The sequence below is a fragment of the Pygocentrus nattereri genome, chromosome 12, assembly GCF_015220715.1.
Source record: "Pygocentrus nattereri isolate fPygNat1 chromosome 12, fPygNat1.pri, whole genome shotgun sequence".
Classification (NCBI taxonomy): Eukaryota; Metazoa; Chordata; class Actinopteri; order Characiformes; family Serrasalmidae; genus Pygocentrus; species Pygocentrus nattereri.
The window spans coordinates 20677728-20695002 of NC_051222.1; positions in this window are offsets into that span (position 1 = coordinate 20677728).

The following is a 17275-nucleotide window of genomic DNA, read 5'->3' on the forward strand; positions in this document are numbered from 1 at the left end:
AGCTCTTGAAGTCCCAACCAATGGGGGAGCTTGTTTGGCTGTGTTTACCTAAATACCACAGGGAACAAAATCCATTAGGCATTCCAGGAGGTTTTTTTTGTTTCCAAACGAAATTAAGAAATCAGTAAGGTTAGCAGGGTTTCTCTGGGGGTTCTCCACTGTATACCCTGTTCTAGTTTTTAAGTTCTATGTTTTATGTTTTATGCAGGGTGCTAAGGGATAATGTAGCAAGAAGCATGCATGTATGGATGTAGATGCGTAAATTGGTTTTATATTTAAAAAGTGTTAGGCTGCATGTACAAACCCAGTGATTCTGGTTTGGTTATATAACACACAATTTCGGCTATGTGCCTTATACTGGACAATTTGTTGATGTATGTGGGCCATTTGAAATATGTGGCTATCAAACTGGTGGCAGGCCAACAGCCTGTGGAAGAAAAGCAGTGATAGAGCTTTCAGCTGATGTTCTTTGTCATGATATTCCCCCAACCCTCTCCATTTCATGACCCTTAGTGTCGGACACATGTATTTTATGCCTTGTTTTGAAGTTCAGATGACGAATCCAGGCAAACCTGGAGATACTCTGAAATATTCCCAGGCTCGTGCTGGTGATGCCAGGCTTGAGTATCTTCTTAGCAGCCCTGGCTGTCGGTATTTGAATTTATGTAGGGCTGTAAAAGCGCTATTGATTTCTGACTGAGCAGAAGAGCTGGTGGAGTCACAGCCGGCCCCATTAGCTTTGCTTCAGATAGCACACCTGCAGCTGCAGGGGATCGCATATCACCATAGCGACCCATCACGCAGATACTGTCTCTCAGAAGGAGACGGAGCAGATATGGGGCCTGCTAGCATTTGCGGGCAGGCTAATCCTCTGCGTGATGCTAACTTTCATTCGGGATGCTCTTTGTATGATAAGCAAGAGAAAACATCTTAAAGAAATTCACTGAAAGCTAGGGAGGACATAGGGAGACTGTTGATACATTGACTGACATTTTGAATAAATGTAGTGAGACATATACATTACAGATTTCATTAGGGCTCCTTTTTATGTGCTAATTTTCTTTCTTTTCTCAATTTTTCTCAACACTAAAACCACTAATATTCTGAACACATGACTGAATCGCTGGAGTTCCCGACAAGCTCAAGATTTATGTCCTCAATTGTATATTTTTCAAGTGACATTCTGCAAATAGATTGTTGCTGGAGTGACCTTATGGGGGCTCCATGGAGCATTTATAACATGTGCTGCAATTTATCTCTTTCGAAACACTCTCTCAAGTCTCCAAAAGAGCATTACTTTAGCCACCACCTGCCTTCACTCTGATCAATACTATAAAAAACAAAAAATCTCTGTTGGGGAAAAAATTCACCCCGTGGGTGTCATTGTAGATTGGAATCACTCAGTTTCACTGATCTGAGTTTTCTTTTTGTTTCGCTAATGGAATTCACTGTTGGGATCCTAGTAGTGAAACAGGTCCGATGGTGGACCATTTTTTCGTAGCTTGCTTACCAGAAGAGGCAGGTAATGAAGTGTTTTGGTGGTGTTGGTTAAAGCAGTGTCTTCATATTAAATTGGTGTGATGGGACTTGGGGGCTACCAAATACTCAACGGCAATTATTAAGCCAAAATAAGAAATCAATACAAACACACAACATGCTTGGGGCTAGAGATCAACGTGGTATAGAACATTTTATAGCTTCATTTGTGCTTGACAGGGCATATCGAATGCACTAGATAGAGCATCTAAAAGACACTCATATTGTAATTTAGCCACTTTCGTGATGATTGTGTTTATCCAGGTATCTAGGCAGTCTAACCATGAAACTACTCTATATCTATATCTAGTCTTCATCTAGCATGGACAAATGTGATTTATATGTGAGGGGCCCATATCCTGCCTTCTGCCTGATGACCGCCAGGCTAGCCTCTGGCACCCCCGAGACCCAGAAGGATAAGTGGTTTAGAAAATGTGTGTGTGTGTGTGTGTGTGTGGGCCCATATCCTAGTATTTTATTAGCTTCCATGAGATCCACTCACAATTCATGTGGATTTATCCATCAAGAACAATCAGAATTAGTTTTTACATGATCTTTTTATCTCTGGAAATTGAGCCAGCTGTGCTGTTACCTTGCCATTCAGTTTAATTTATGTAAATATCTGCTCTGATTGGCTGTCCTGTATTTCACCTCATACAAATTTTGCCTTTAATAAGCAATTCAGACTGAAACGCTCTTTAAAACCCGAATGAGTGGGGCTAAACCATTGTAGGCTGAATAGGTGGATACATATGTACTGTAAATGTGTGTTTTCTTTTGTGACATCACAATTCAAAAGAAACTAATTTTCACATATGGATCATATGGAATGGAGGTTGAATATGTTTCATATGTTGAATATGTTTTAAAACTTTTATTTAAAAAAAATTTGGGTTCCAATGATATGAGCCCTTAATCATGCATCACAGACCATATTTGTACTGAGTTTACCTTGACTAAGCCTCCCCTGCGTTGCAAATAACAATCAGAATGTGTAATTTGTTTTACTCCTCAACCATGTTAAACTAAATATTCACAAGTCCACGCTTGTGAGTCTCTTATTTTCAGGGCCTTTTTTTCACCTTGAGTGCTTTAATCTCGCTCTGCTCCTCGACCTTCACCCAGGGGAAATCACAGGGTTTTGTGTCTTAGTCTTGAAAGAACTGCTCTAATGTGTTCGAATTTGAATGCAAACTAATTACTCTTGATTCAGTGGTTGTGGACACAACTCTTGCCTGTTCCTCTCTCTGCTCACAACAAAGTGTTGTCCTTTTCATGGTTGCTGTAGTTACACATACCCGCAATTTTAGTGTCAAGTGTAAGCACAAATTGAAGGGGCACTCCAACCAAAATAAAATGAACCATTATGGTGGCTCTATTTTTAGTGGTCTTTTGTAGATATGAATAAACTCTTAACCGATTTTCTGTAACACATCGATAACATATCACTGAAGTAGCAGTAGTGAAGCATCTGTAGTAAACACCTTAAAGATGTACCGATGTACCTTGAAGACGTACTTACATTAAGTAGATGTATTTTTAATATGTTACTTCCATTACGCAAAACCTAACCTTACCCAACCTTATCTAAACCTAACCCTCACCCTGGCCTTAATCCTATCTCTAACCTTAACCTCAACCCAAAACCTAACCCTAACCCTCATATGCCTTTGACATGTTACTGAGAATCCATTGAGTGTTTGTTTCTCCTAAAAAGGACCACTCAAAAGAATATAATCACCATTTCCACTGTTTGTTGTAAACATGCCTAAAGCGGAGCCACAATACTTTCTACAGTGAGATTGGGCCTGCACGTCCTACACATATTAAACCAAGTTTCAGTGTGTGTTATTTTACCTTTTATTTGACAGTGATGAAGCTACAACTCAGTGCTATCACTGTATTTGCTCCACTTCGGAATCAGAAACCATTTAAAAAGAAGAAAAAGTGTTGCTAATGTTATTATAGCATAATTTGTTGATGTTTTCAGGAACATCACTGGTGATGTGTCAAGAAGCAATAACTGATGTACTGAGGTATTAATACTACTACATCTACTGCTACTACTAATAAATTTTTTAACGGTTCCTAACAGTAGCCACATGTACCTGCAGCCTAATACTCCTTTAATAATCCGACTAATAGCTCAATTGATATATAGAATGCATCAGTGTATACAAATATACAAATTCTTTAGTAAGTATATGCGAAGAATGTTTTCCTTTTCATGTCTGCCATCATTTTACAGCAATTAAAAACACAAGCACTGCTCACTGCTGCTCATCACATTCTGACTGGACTCACGTGATGCTCGTTGTCATGGTAACGTCTACACTAAGTGATACTCTATGCATGCATGTCATTTTGGATCAGATTATTTGTAGTTTGCATGTAAACGGAGATTTTTTGATCAGATTGTTGAGTAGAGTGAGCACATAAACGCCTCAGTCTTAATCTAGAATCTAAATGTATTCAATCAGATTGCATGTAAACACAGCCACTGATGGTGATGCCGTAGTGCGTGACTTGAAGCTTTGAGAATGTTATAATAGAGCAGTACAAGTTGTGCTTGTAGTATATAGTCATCTTTAATTTAACCACAAAAGTGCAATGAATCTTTTAATAAAGAATGGAATTGAGTTTACCATCCAGTGCCGTGGTGCCTGTAGCCACTTAGTGTAGCCTCATTTGACGAGAGCTGAGACATGACAGTGTTTTCCTGAGAGCCCAAGCCATTTTGTTTAGTGTGTGAAACCTGATGTGCTAAAATGAACATTGTAACTGAGGTGGCTTTTTGGACAGGCAAATGTGGTATTTGCTTGCTGCACTGAGCACATATGCATGAGGTAAATCAATAAACAAACCATTACTGAGGGGCTGTAATTGCTGCAACTGACAAGAACCCTTCTGATGTTTCTTGAAGATCGGGGAAACCTTTGAAAAAAAAACTACAAGTGCTTTGGGATGGATACTTGAGGGGAGGCTGATTTCTTTCCCTGATTGCAGGCTAATGCCGAGGGAAGCCAGACAGCTAACATTGTTGCATAATTTATACTAGCAGTCAGGATTTCTTTATTGCCGTGGGGGATTCCCAGTCATATGATGCATTTATGTACTGTAGCAGGAGAACACCATGTATTTATATAAACTAATATATATATAAACTTTTCTAAATGTGTCAAATTTGTTTCCCTGTATGTGTGTCATAAATGTCCATATTAAAAACACTGTTACATATATTTAATCTACATGAAATACTATAATAATATATTAGCGTGTATTGAAATATTCAACTAACATGTTGCACATACATTTTTTATGTGAACCAGTATAGGTGCATACATTTTTCTTTCAGAGAATGCAAAATGATGAACTCTGTCAAAGTGATGAGCCTGAGTGGCGCAACGCTGCACTGCAGAATAATTCATAATATGAAAAATAACATAATAAATGCAAATTTAAGACTCCAATGCCCCTTTAATTAGATGTATTTTCTCACAGAGATAAAAGCTGGAGGCTAAAACAACAAAGGCAACACTCAACTACAACATACATAACATACTACAATACGCTATATACAATAGGCTGCTGCAATTTGAGCATAATGGTGAAAAATCATAAACGATAAACAAAAAAGGAAAATATCAGCTGTAAATATCATTTAAAACACAACATTTAAAGTGCAAAAGATGGCAAGACACTTCCATTTCTCCATACCAAGACAAAGGCACTGCAGACAAGTCTGCATTGCTTTGTTTGCTGCCAAGTGCTCTTTTATATACGCTAAAATAATTACTGGCCAGTAGATCTATGTGGTCTATCTTCTTTGCACTAAAAAGCCTTACTATAAAAAGTTCTCTCAATGGCCATTTCATAGCCTATGCACAAATGAGGAATGGGTCAAATGCTAAGGAAAAGATATATTAGCTTTGTAGTCAAATAGCTAAGAGCTAGCAGCCTCATTTATCAAAGGCAGAAAACAGGAAAAGGAATAATAGGATCCTGTAGTTTTATTACTCTTATTATTAATGGAATGTGATATGCTACACCTGTGCTAGGCACACAGGCTGTTGGGTAAATTACTTGCGAAGCGTTTTCAAGGTGTTCTCACGCAATGTTGCCCTGGTGCCAAAACTTAAACCAGGTGTTTAAAGGCTTTAAATCATGTATCTGACCGAAGAAATGCATCACACCACATTAGCTAATTGTGTAGTCTTTTAATGTGTGTAGTCCATTAGGATAGAGCTCCTGCTCATTTTGAATCTGATTGTAGGTGAAGGAAGGTGCTGAATGTTGAAGGCTAAAGGCTGAAGACATGCATTAAAAACCTGGAAAGTGACAGAAGTCTCTTTAAAAAGCAGTTGGGAGACAAAATAATGGAAATAACAAAGAGAGGATGCAATTCAAAAGACAAAATTACAATCAAAAACCACCCATTCAGCTTTCAGTGTGTATGAATATGGCTTCATTATGTGAATAAGACAAAACGGTTGGGCTCTGCATAATTGAATTATTGTGGTGCCTATAAAGTGTGAATTAAAGATGCTGTTACTGAGTTTCCCTGGCTGAAACCCAAGAGGTTACATTTCCAATAAATGGCAGTATTTCCATTAGAAGATTAGAATGGTTTCCGGACGGTGTTTGTCGAAACATATTTTTTCCATAGGAAATGAATAGTGGAATGTTGAGAACATTCAAATCTGACGGCCACAAATGACACCTCTCGCATTTTTCCTCATTGACCTTACATACTCACATACATGACTCACATAAATACTAGCACACGTATATACACACATATTAACAACCACCTGTGATACCATAATGCCTAGCACAGGGATTGGCAACCTAATGTTAAGAGGCACTTTTAAGAAAAATTAAACCACCTTAGGAGCTTCAACATTTCATGTTAAATTTACCATCTTGGCTGTAAATAAGTATCAGTATGTGCTAATGTCCTAGTATAGGCTAAAAATGTAAATAAAAACATAGACATACTTTGCTCTGCTTTACGCTTTAGCTGAGCTATAGCTGCTTTTCTTGCATGTCCAACAGGAAACGTTTCAGCGAAATCAGAAAAGTTTCTTCTAAAATGTCTCTCAGTGTCAACTTTTTACGAAGCTTGTCATTTGCCAGCTTCTTGTGTGAATTTTCCTGTCCCACCTTAAAGGTTCTACCCTTCCTGCCGCACCATTTAAGGTGGAATGGGACAATTCTACAAGCTGCCAAATGAGAAGCTGACTTCAGGATTGCTGAAGTGATTATAAATCCATTCGCTCATAAGTTCATTCACCTCTAAATAATTGTTGTTCATCTTAAATCTTGTCTTTTCGTTAGCTATTAGCTAGGCAAAATTGTTGTCTGTGTTGTTATGGTGACCAGCAGTCTGCGTGCCAAACATCAAGGTTAAAGGGTGAATTAGCAGATGTACATCAACTCCAGCATTTAGGACCATTTATTGTGAAATTTGTGTTAGGATGATCAGCACAGCTTTATTATACTGCAAATAAGGATTATTTTATTTTTAAAATCAAAATGCTCTGTTACGCTGATTGCTACTTTCCAGAACCGCTGCAGCAACTTCAGTGGCCGTAAACTTTTAGCATGTCATTTCACCTGTGTCTCTGATGTCAGCTGAATGATGAATGAAGGGTTTCTGATGTGATGAGTAAGCCATTAGTGATTTCCTGAGTACCTGTTGGTCAGTTTCACACAAAATGCAGACAACAGATCAACAATCATATCCACACAGGACTGGTGTGTTAATCCAGCAGAAGCACACCTGATTGCGCTCATTTAATCAGTTGGTCTCCTTCTTCAACTGATTAGTTTTATGATGTGAGCGACTGCTTGGCTGGCATTAAAACCTGCATTCACAGAGGCCCTTTGTAGGTAAGATTGGTAACCCCTGATGTAGAAGGACACATGAACATTGAATAAAACATTACTTTTGGTGTCTATCTTATACGGTACGAAGGGAAGCACACTGGTTGATTTTTATTTATAAGACACTCTCCGGTCATTTGCCAGAATACATCACTTCATTGATGAATACAAATAACAGTAATTATCAGACTCGCTCTAGTAATTGGATCAGCTGCCAGGTACCAAGAGTTTTTACTGAACTGGGAAAATCTGCTTTTAGTCACAGCACCAGCTGGAATTCACTACAGGAAACACTAAAACTCAGCTCACTGGTGTCACTCAGTCATTTTAAACTTTTAATATCAAACCTCCTACAGACAGCCTGTACCTGTTTTACTTAATCATATTTATTCGTATTTTTTATTTTTGTGTTAGTTCTCCTTAGTTTTTTATCTCTTTTTATTTATTTCCTCTCATTTTATTTTTGTTTTTTTTTATCATTACTTTTTAAATTTGTGATATTGTACTATTACCTTACTAATTTCTTATCTATTTTTGATCTTAATTTCTTACCATTTAAATCTTAAGTTCTATTTTTATCTACTTTTATCTTTTATTCACTGTTATTTTAAACTTTCTTTTAATTTAAAATGATTAAATGTAGTTATTATTTTCTTTGTCATGTCAATCCCTGTTTTTGTAAATGCTCGGCTACATTGAAAATGAGGGTTGCCCTCAATGTACTTCCGAGTCAAAATAAAGGTTGATTGATTGATTGATTGATTGATAATATTTCAGTATATAATGTGAGGTTATTATTGAATAAAATATTAGAAATTATTAATATGACAAGCAATTCTAGACTTTTGAATGGTAGTGTATGTTAGTGGTGTATAATCCCTAATCACAAGAATGGAAGTTTAAATGCCTTGGTAGTATGCCAGGAGAAAGCAGCAGGCTCAGTTTTTCAAAAGTGCATCTGATTTGAGCTACCCTTGGATCTTCCCCTGGGCAAACGCTTGTAGGCTGCAGCCACTGGGATGCCTGTGGCATTAGACTAGAATTGGTCTTACAAAAACTAGAGCTAGCCAAGGGGGGCCAAGAGTGCATGTTTATGAAGCTCTCAGGTTCTCATAAAGCCAATATCTCAAAGCAGACAATGGAACATAGATATAAATATATAAGACACTAAGATAGCTGATTGTCATTCTATGCACAGTCCTCATTGTAGAATGATTGGTTGTCTATGGATATGTAATAAACGTATTCCCAAAAATACAGAATTCTGAGTCCAACAACACCAAGTTTAACAATTGTGGCAAGATATTTCATTTGTAACGGTGTAACAGTTTTATCTCATTGCTTTAAATCTTAGTCCTTAAATCTGGTGTTAGCTTGTGCATATAGAATCCTAAAAAAGTATTTGCTTCCTTCCCAGTTTCTTCTATTATTTATACATTTATTATGCATGAATTTCAGATGTTTTAAATTGGTCCTAGCCCAGAAAATGCCCAGTCCAGGTATGGGGAAAGGACCTGCCCCAGGTGGAGTATCTCTGGTATCTCTGTATTTCATTTACGAGTGATGGGAACAGGGATCATGAGATTGGCTGCAGGATGGGACAGGTGGAAGTAATGCGGTCACTGCACTGGACATTAGTGGTAAAGAGGGAGCTGAGCCATAAAGCAAAGCTCTCTATTTACTGGTCGGTCTACATCCCAACCCTCACCTGTGGTCATGAGCTTTTGGTGGAGGTTTACCAGGCATGACCTACAGGGATGAGACACCAAGGTCAGACCTGCTTGAGAGATCATATCTCCAAGTTGTAGGAGCTGCTTTGGGGCCTCCAGAATGAGCTGGAGGAATTTGTAGAGGACAGGGTCTTCTGAGATTCTATGCTCTCCCTATTGCTACAGTGACCCTATATGGATTAAGGGGTTTAAGACGACAATGATGATGATGATAGATCATCACATTGAGAGCCATTATCCACAAATGGAGAAACCTCAGAACGGTGGTAAACTTTCCCAGGAGTGGCTAGGATACCAAAATTTCACAAAGAGCGCATCAAAGACTCATCTAGGAGGCCACAAAAGAACCCAGACGAACATCTAAAGATCTGCAGGCCTCACTTGCCTCAGTTAAGGTCAATGTACACGATTTCAGACAACGGACAAAAATGGCATCCATGGGAGAGTTGCAATGTGCAAACTACTGACCAAAAAGAACACAATGGCTCATCCTGCACTTGCCAACAAACATCTAAAGAATCACCAAGACTTTTGGGATAATATTCTGTGGACTGATGAGTCAAAGGTGGAACTTTCTGGAAAACATGGATCCTGTTACATCTGGTGCAAAACTAACCACCAATTCCACCAATGCATCTCCAGCATGAGAATATCCACCCATCAGTTTGTGACCTAAAGCTCAAGCGCAGTTGGGTTATGCAGCAGGACAACAAGCAGGTCCACTTCTAAATGCTTCAAAAGAGTCTTGGAGTCACCCAGTCAAAGTGCTAGCAGTCAGTTCATGCTTGTAAAACCTACAATGTCACTGAATTAAAACAATTCTGTAAAGAAGAGTTGGCCAAAATTCCTCCACTGCAATGTAAAAGACACCAATGTTTGATTGCACTTATTGCTGCCAAGGGTGATACAGCCAGTTATTAGGTTTAGGGGGTCAATTTTCCTGTGATATAGGTTTTGGATAAACCTTTATCTTAAAATAAATGGAATGGTCATTTAAAAGCTATCATTTGAATTTACTCATACTGTCTTACTATTACATTAGTTGGATGATTTGAAACACTTAAATATGTCAAATTAGCAAAAGTAGCAGAAATAAAATACTTTTTCACAGCACTGTATTGTCCTGGAGTGGTTAGTGCGCCCTCTACTGGCTACCTTTGTTGCCATCATGTATCTATAGACTGGAAATCATTTTAGTTACTTTTTTTCACATCTAAGTGGAGTTTACTTTGGAGAAATAAACTGTTGCCATTTTGTTGTGTGATCGTCATTGGCAACTCAGCTGTCGTCATAATTGCCACCCTCACTGTCTCCATTAGTGCTGTGGTAATCATCCCCATCATGATGTCCAGCACTGCTCTATACTTTTGCCACGCTGTCTCCCCAGTGGAGCTGCAGTCAGCTCTGTACATTTGTCAGGAATAGTTGTGCTAAAGGTCCACTAATAATGCTGCTGTCCTTGTGACGCCTGCTAGCTCATATATTATCTCAGAACAAATGCCCAGGGGGACTCATCTGTACTGGAGCCCAGGCCATGCATCACTGGCTTGCTGTTCAGAGAGCATACAGTATTTTGACTGGGGAGAGAGCTAAAGCCATCCACAAGCTCCCGGGCGCAACTCTTCATACTGCCCAAAAGAGCAGTTATTAATGGACTTGTTCTGATATGTTTTGACCAATCAGCTTGTGCTATTTTCAGCTCAGCAATCAACTTCCCCTTGTTCAGCTTACTTGGCTGGCCTTCAGTAAATCAGGTGATTTGCTTCGTAGTCTGTTCATTGAAATAGAACAATTTTGCTGTAACCATTGTTTACTTAAATACTCTTTGGTGTACTTTAGTCAACATAGCAGCATCTGTGAGAGGTGTTATTAGAATAATTTGTCTTGCAGGCATGACTACGGTATGGATTGGACGGTAAGTAAAAGCTAGCTTGTACTTTCTTGAGGAGAAAGCCTAAATGAATGCAACTCACACAAGTGTATTGTATTACTAGGGCAGTTGCATTCTGAAGCCATTCTTGTAGATAACTATATATCAGTGTAAGGAATCATGTACAGAAGTCGATTTAGAAGTAAATATGATTTAAGTATGCAGGTTGATTTAAGTATGCAGGTTTGGTAATGATGATTTAGCCTCTCTAGCAACAAAAAAACAACAACAAATAAACAAAAACAAAATAAAAATAAACAAACATATATTAACCTTGCCTCCTTTTTGTTTGTATTATTAGTTGCTTTGTATTCTTTTTCTTTTTTACGTCAAAAAGCCAAACTATGCATGTATATTTTAGTGACCCTTTTACTTTAAAAACACCATACGATGCCATACCAAGCTTATATCATAATTTTTAGAAAGAAATATCATATATACTGTTTTGCTTTGCAAGGGCTTGATTGTGAGAACTTTTTAGGCAGGTAGTTGTGGTGCCATCAAAGTTGCAAATGTAGCCCAAATTAAAATCACAGAAAAACTACGGTAAATTGTTCTAAAACATCTTGATGAAAATAAACAGAAGCAACATATAAAACGTTTGAATTCTAATGTTTATTCTGCAAAATTCACAGAAAAATCTTATCCAGAGCGACTTACAAGAAGTACTTTGTCTGAAAGAATCTTTGCTAGTTACCAATAGGTTAGAGAGAAAGACAGTCCTGAGCTCAGATACTGCTAGAAACAAAATGTCACTGTAGATACAGAGAGAAAAAGGAACAGAGTTGAACACAGAACTCTGTGCCGTACAATGCAATGCAATACAATGCTATACAATACAGTAAACTACTATGCACAGTGCAATAAAATAAAATATAATATATAAGTGCAGCACAATATATTGCAAACAATACTGAATTCAATGCTCATTTAAGTGCTGTGTAAAGAGATGTGTCTTCAGTCTGTGTTTGAAGACAGCAAGAGACTCTGCTGTTCGGACAGCCTGTGGGAGTTCGTTCCACCACTTGGGGGCCAGTACAGAGAGCATTCTCGACTCTTGTCTTCCATGTGCCTTGAAGGATGGCGGGTCAAGCCGAGCTGTACTCAAAGCTCGAAGGGCTTGTGGTACAGTTCGAGATTTCACCATTGCCATTAAGTAGGTAGGGGCTGTTAAGTAGGTAGAGCAGCAGTGGGGTGACGTGGCTGAACTTGGGCAGATTGAAGACGAGCCGTGCTGCCCCATTCTGGATGAGTTGCAGAGACTTGATGGCCTGCATGGGACCAGCCAAGAGCGAGTTGCAGTAGTCAAGCCTTGAGATGACAAGAGACTGCACTAGCACCTGGGCAGCCTCTCGGGTGAGGAAGGGTCAGATCCTACGGATTGTTGTACAGGAGACACCTGCATGACCGAGTCATGTTCGCGATTTGAGTGAAAAAGAATACTGGCCATCCAGAGTCACACCAAGACTTATTGCCTCTACAGATGGAACAATCAGAGAGTTTTCAAATGAGATGGCAAGATCATGATGAGGACCTGTAGTTGCAGGGATGAATATCAGCTCAGTCTTGCTGGGATTGAGCTTCAGGTGGTGAGCTGCCATCCATGAAGACTGACATGCCGAGGTGCGACTGGAAAACTGTGTGTCAGAGGTTGAGAAAGAAAATATTAGTTTAGCATCATCAGCATAACATTGATAACAGAGAAGCCATGAGAAGATATTACATCACCAAGAGAGCTAGTGTAAAGAGAAAAGAGAAGAGGACAGAGCACCGAGTCTTGTGGGACACCAGTGGAGAGCCTGCATCCAGAGGATGTTACCTGATAAGAGTGATCCTCCAGATAGGACTTGAACCAATTCCATGCATAGCCAGTGATTCCAAGGTTGGTGAGGATGTCCAGAAGGATCGTATGGTTGACTGTGTCAAAAGCTGCTGAGAGATCAAGAAGGATCAGGACTTGCGGTTTATTTTTGTACATATAAAGGATTATGTGTCGAATTGTACAGCTCTGGGTATCAGCTTCCATCACTTAACAGCATGATTAGCCTTTTTCATTGCGGAATGATGAAGAGCTAATTTTTAAGCCTTTATCTTACAAGTGACTAAAGCTGTATGTGAAATCTCTTAGTCTAGAGATTCTACTTGTGCTCATAGTTGCAAAGGAAACATTGTGTAAAGCTGTAAACAGCAAAGATTACAGTCAGTGCAGCCTGCCAAAAACATGTCTTCACCTTCGAGCCTTGACCAGAGAAAGAGTGAGAGAGCCATCTCTGCATGCTGAACTGGCCTTTTCTGGTCAAGGGATCATTCTCCAGCCAAATTACCAAATAATTAGTTTTTATATTATTTATATTGTTGTATATACTGAAGGCAGCCATAATTCACTTCTACATACCCATTTCACAAGAAAAAAAAAGGATGAACATTTGCAAAATAAGCAAAGAAGCCACTGGTGTTCTCAGAACAATGGACTAACCACCCCAGAGCCCTGACGTCAACATCACTGAATATGTCTAGGATTATGTAGATCATTAGTGGAAAATGCAACCAACTTGTAAGACTGAACTTTGGAGGTGTGGAAAAACATATGTGGAGATTTCCTTAAAAAAATGAAAGCAGGTCTCCTGAAAAGAACAGAAGCTGTAATAAAGGCAAAGTATGGCCACATTAAATATGGAAAAAATTATATTATATTTAGTTATTGAGGCATTTCTCTTTTTTCCCCTGACAGTAAAAAATGGATATGTTATAATAAGTGGATATTTCTACTGGAAATTAAATAAAAATTAAGTAAATTAGAATGCTCAGAGGCCTCTGACCTTTGCAAAGTACAACACCTTTCAAAAAATGAATTACACTGACATGACAGCTGTGTGGGTGCGTTAGCTCAACAGTTCAACAGGAATGTATAGTTAGGGCAACTTCTCAGATTTATTAATAAATCCTGATTTCAAAGGAGCTTGCAACACAACAAAACTTATTTCTAAGGTTTGTTTTCAGCATCGGCAGTCGACTACGACTCTGGGGGCGTCTATGACTGTTTTCATTTGCCTTCAGGACATTACCAGTCACTGTACTGCCAAACACCCCATAATCAAAGCAATGCACTCCAGTACAACAGCACGGCAGACGCTAACAATCACAGAAACATATCATTTATTGCAGAGCGATCTCAGTGTGCTGATCTCAAAACAGACAATTATAAACTGGAAGTAAACATTATTTGGGGTTGGAAAAAAAAAAAATCTGGATGCATCCAGTGGAGCATGCCGACACATTAAGCCACATATTACGAAAGGCATGCAAGCATATAAAGGCCAAGCCGTGGTGGAAGGTCAAAGCAAATGAAATCAAAGCAACTACTTTGGACTGGAACATCAGTTCCTTCAATAATCAACTGGCTTCCGAGAGGGAACACGCACATGCATACATGCAGAGTCAACTACCCATTTTTGCGCTGTAGTGTGAATTCCTGCAGAGCATCTGTCGTGGCAAAATAGCCAAACCAGAGAGGAGATCTGTCTTCAACACCTGTGTGTTCAACCCACACATACATCCAGAACAGAACACATTGCTACATTTCAATTGCATCAATCCTACTATATATAGAGGCGTGCGCCCTCCATATTCTATTACATATTCAATATCACACATCACACACCTTTTATATATATATATATATATGCATCATCATTAATTCAAACCATATGCTGTTAATGAGACGGGGTTGTAGTTCGCTGCACAAACAGATGGAAAGCATAAGTATTTGCACATTTGCACAACAAAACAAAACAATTCATTCTTATCACTTGAGGTTTTATAGATTTTATGAAGGACGCCTTTGCATTATAAAAATAGCACAAGGACAAGCGAGCTCATTTAAACCCTAAATTATGGTGTTAGTCAATTACTGAAAACTTTTGCCCATTAATTTTATCAGCATTTGATACTTTGAAATCCCACTCCAAGTCTATTAAAGGCCCTATATCATGGAATACTACAATTTCCTCACTTTTCTGAAGCAATAAAGAGTTTGGTATAGACTGACATGCCAAAAGTCATGGGATAGCCATATGTAAGCTGATTATGAAGTGGCATTACCTCAGTGGGCAGCTTGGAAACAATCACACCTGTATAAATTGTGAGGTGTTACCTTGTGACTGAGGTTGAAGACTGGCCAGTGTGCTCATGGCAAGGTGATGTGAATTATCAGACTTTGAACGAGGCATGATAGTGGGTGCCAGATGGATGGGACATTCAATTGCTGAAATTGTGTGGGCAATTAACATCCCTCGATCCACAGCGTCACGTGTGTATTCATGTTTAAAAATCTTTTCTGTACGTTTGCAACAAGCAATATTAAATAATCGGTTATACATCATCGGCACATGGTATAAATTGCAGCAAATTATTGAAATGCACAATAGTAACATCAGCTTTAGATTTTGTCCTGTATGTATATATGGTGACAAAATATGTTATGCCTAAACGTTTAGATAACTTATATATGAAGTTATAACTCCTGTTAACAGATGTTTGTAAAGTATATATTCTTGTTGCAGTAACTAAAGTGAAGGGGAAAGCGAAAAACGAATGACAGGGTGTCCATGCTGGGCTGAGAAAGAGAAGAGATGGAGAGACACTGCCAAATGTGTGCAGCACCTACAACAGCACATTGTTTTATTTCTCATGGATTTTTTCGTGTGACAGTGTGATTTGGGAATCAGGCACATTCCGTGTGAAAGATGCAATGTGTGAAAGTTTGTGTACATTTTAGTTCTTTATTTCTTGTATGGAACAAAAATGGCAGAAAATAGTTTTTAGTTCTTACTTAGTCTAAGTCAGTGGTGTATAAAGTCCAGCCCCAGCGCTAAATGCAGCCCATGAGTAGATTTAAATTGGCCCATGACTTTTGTTTAAGAGCAAAGTGTGAAATACAGGGGTCATGGGGGTCCAGGACCTCATAATTAATCTCTTGAACCCATTAATTAATCTCTTGGCCCCTCTTGGTCCTAATTCACAAATGGGGAGTTTCTGTCTTTAATATTCTTAACTTACTATGCGGCACTGTCTGCCCCAGGGTTGCTATTATTAGTTCACCCTGTTGGTCCTTCATAGTCTAGCATGTGTACATTTTTTTCAGATTTGTACATCTGAAAACTTGCCCAGTTTCAACAAGAGACTGGTGGAATGAGTGATTTTTACTCAATTACTGTGAGAAAGACCAAACCAGAAAAGAGCCTATCCAAAAGAAGAATTGTTGAACCAAACATTTTGGTGCCATTAAAACTAGTACCAGTGCCACTATGGTGAATATGATAATATGATAGTCAGCCAACATGGGACCGTATTCCCAAGTATTCCACACACTGTTTAAGAGTATAAGTGGCTCACCAGCCAGGATGTTGCAGTTTTTCCTTTCACTTGGTGTATTCAGCAGTTACATAACATTACAGTGTAATTTGTCGCACTGTGGGAAAGAAAGTAGCTAAAGTAAAAGAGCCTTAGTTCTCTGACTAGGCCTACAACTTAATTTACTGACTGACATTTATTCAGAACTATGGCCATAAAGCACAAACTTAATATTGAGAACTGGTGATTTTGGTGTGATGGTAATACTTCATAAATACTTCATCGAGAACCACAGCAAATGCATGTGATTCAAATATCAAAAAACTGTAATAAATTCAGCCTCAGTAAACATGAAACAAAGCATGGACATTACAATAAATATTTAGGGGAATGCAGAAAAGCTAAAGCAACCGCAAGTAACCCAAGTCTTACAGCAACAACTTCAGACATCAAAGCAAATTCAGTAGTTCAGTAAACGGCTGTTGTCGTAACAAAACAAAATGTCCATTTTTTGCCATTTTTCAGTTTTTGACATAATTTGATAACGCCTTTTTCTTTATATTTTATGTAAAGATGGCCTGAAGCAAATAACCAAAAAATACTTGGAAAAAAGTCTGATTCCCTTAACTTCCATCAAAAGTAAAGTATGCTTTTTCCTTGTTCTGTAAAGTTATCATTTTGGAGATATGAGATTCGGTTCCATCAGCAGCAATATATTAACCCGTCAAGGCTTAAAACACTTGGTTACCTTCTCATTTAGTACAGTGATTTCTGAATGCAGATGATCTTTTTTTTTAATGTAAAGAACTTTATCTAACAAAACTGAAAATGGACAGATTTT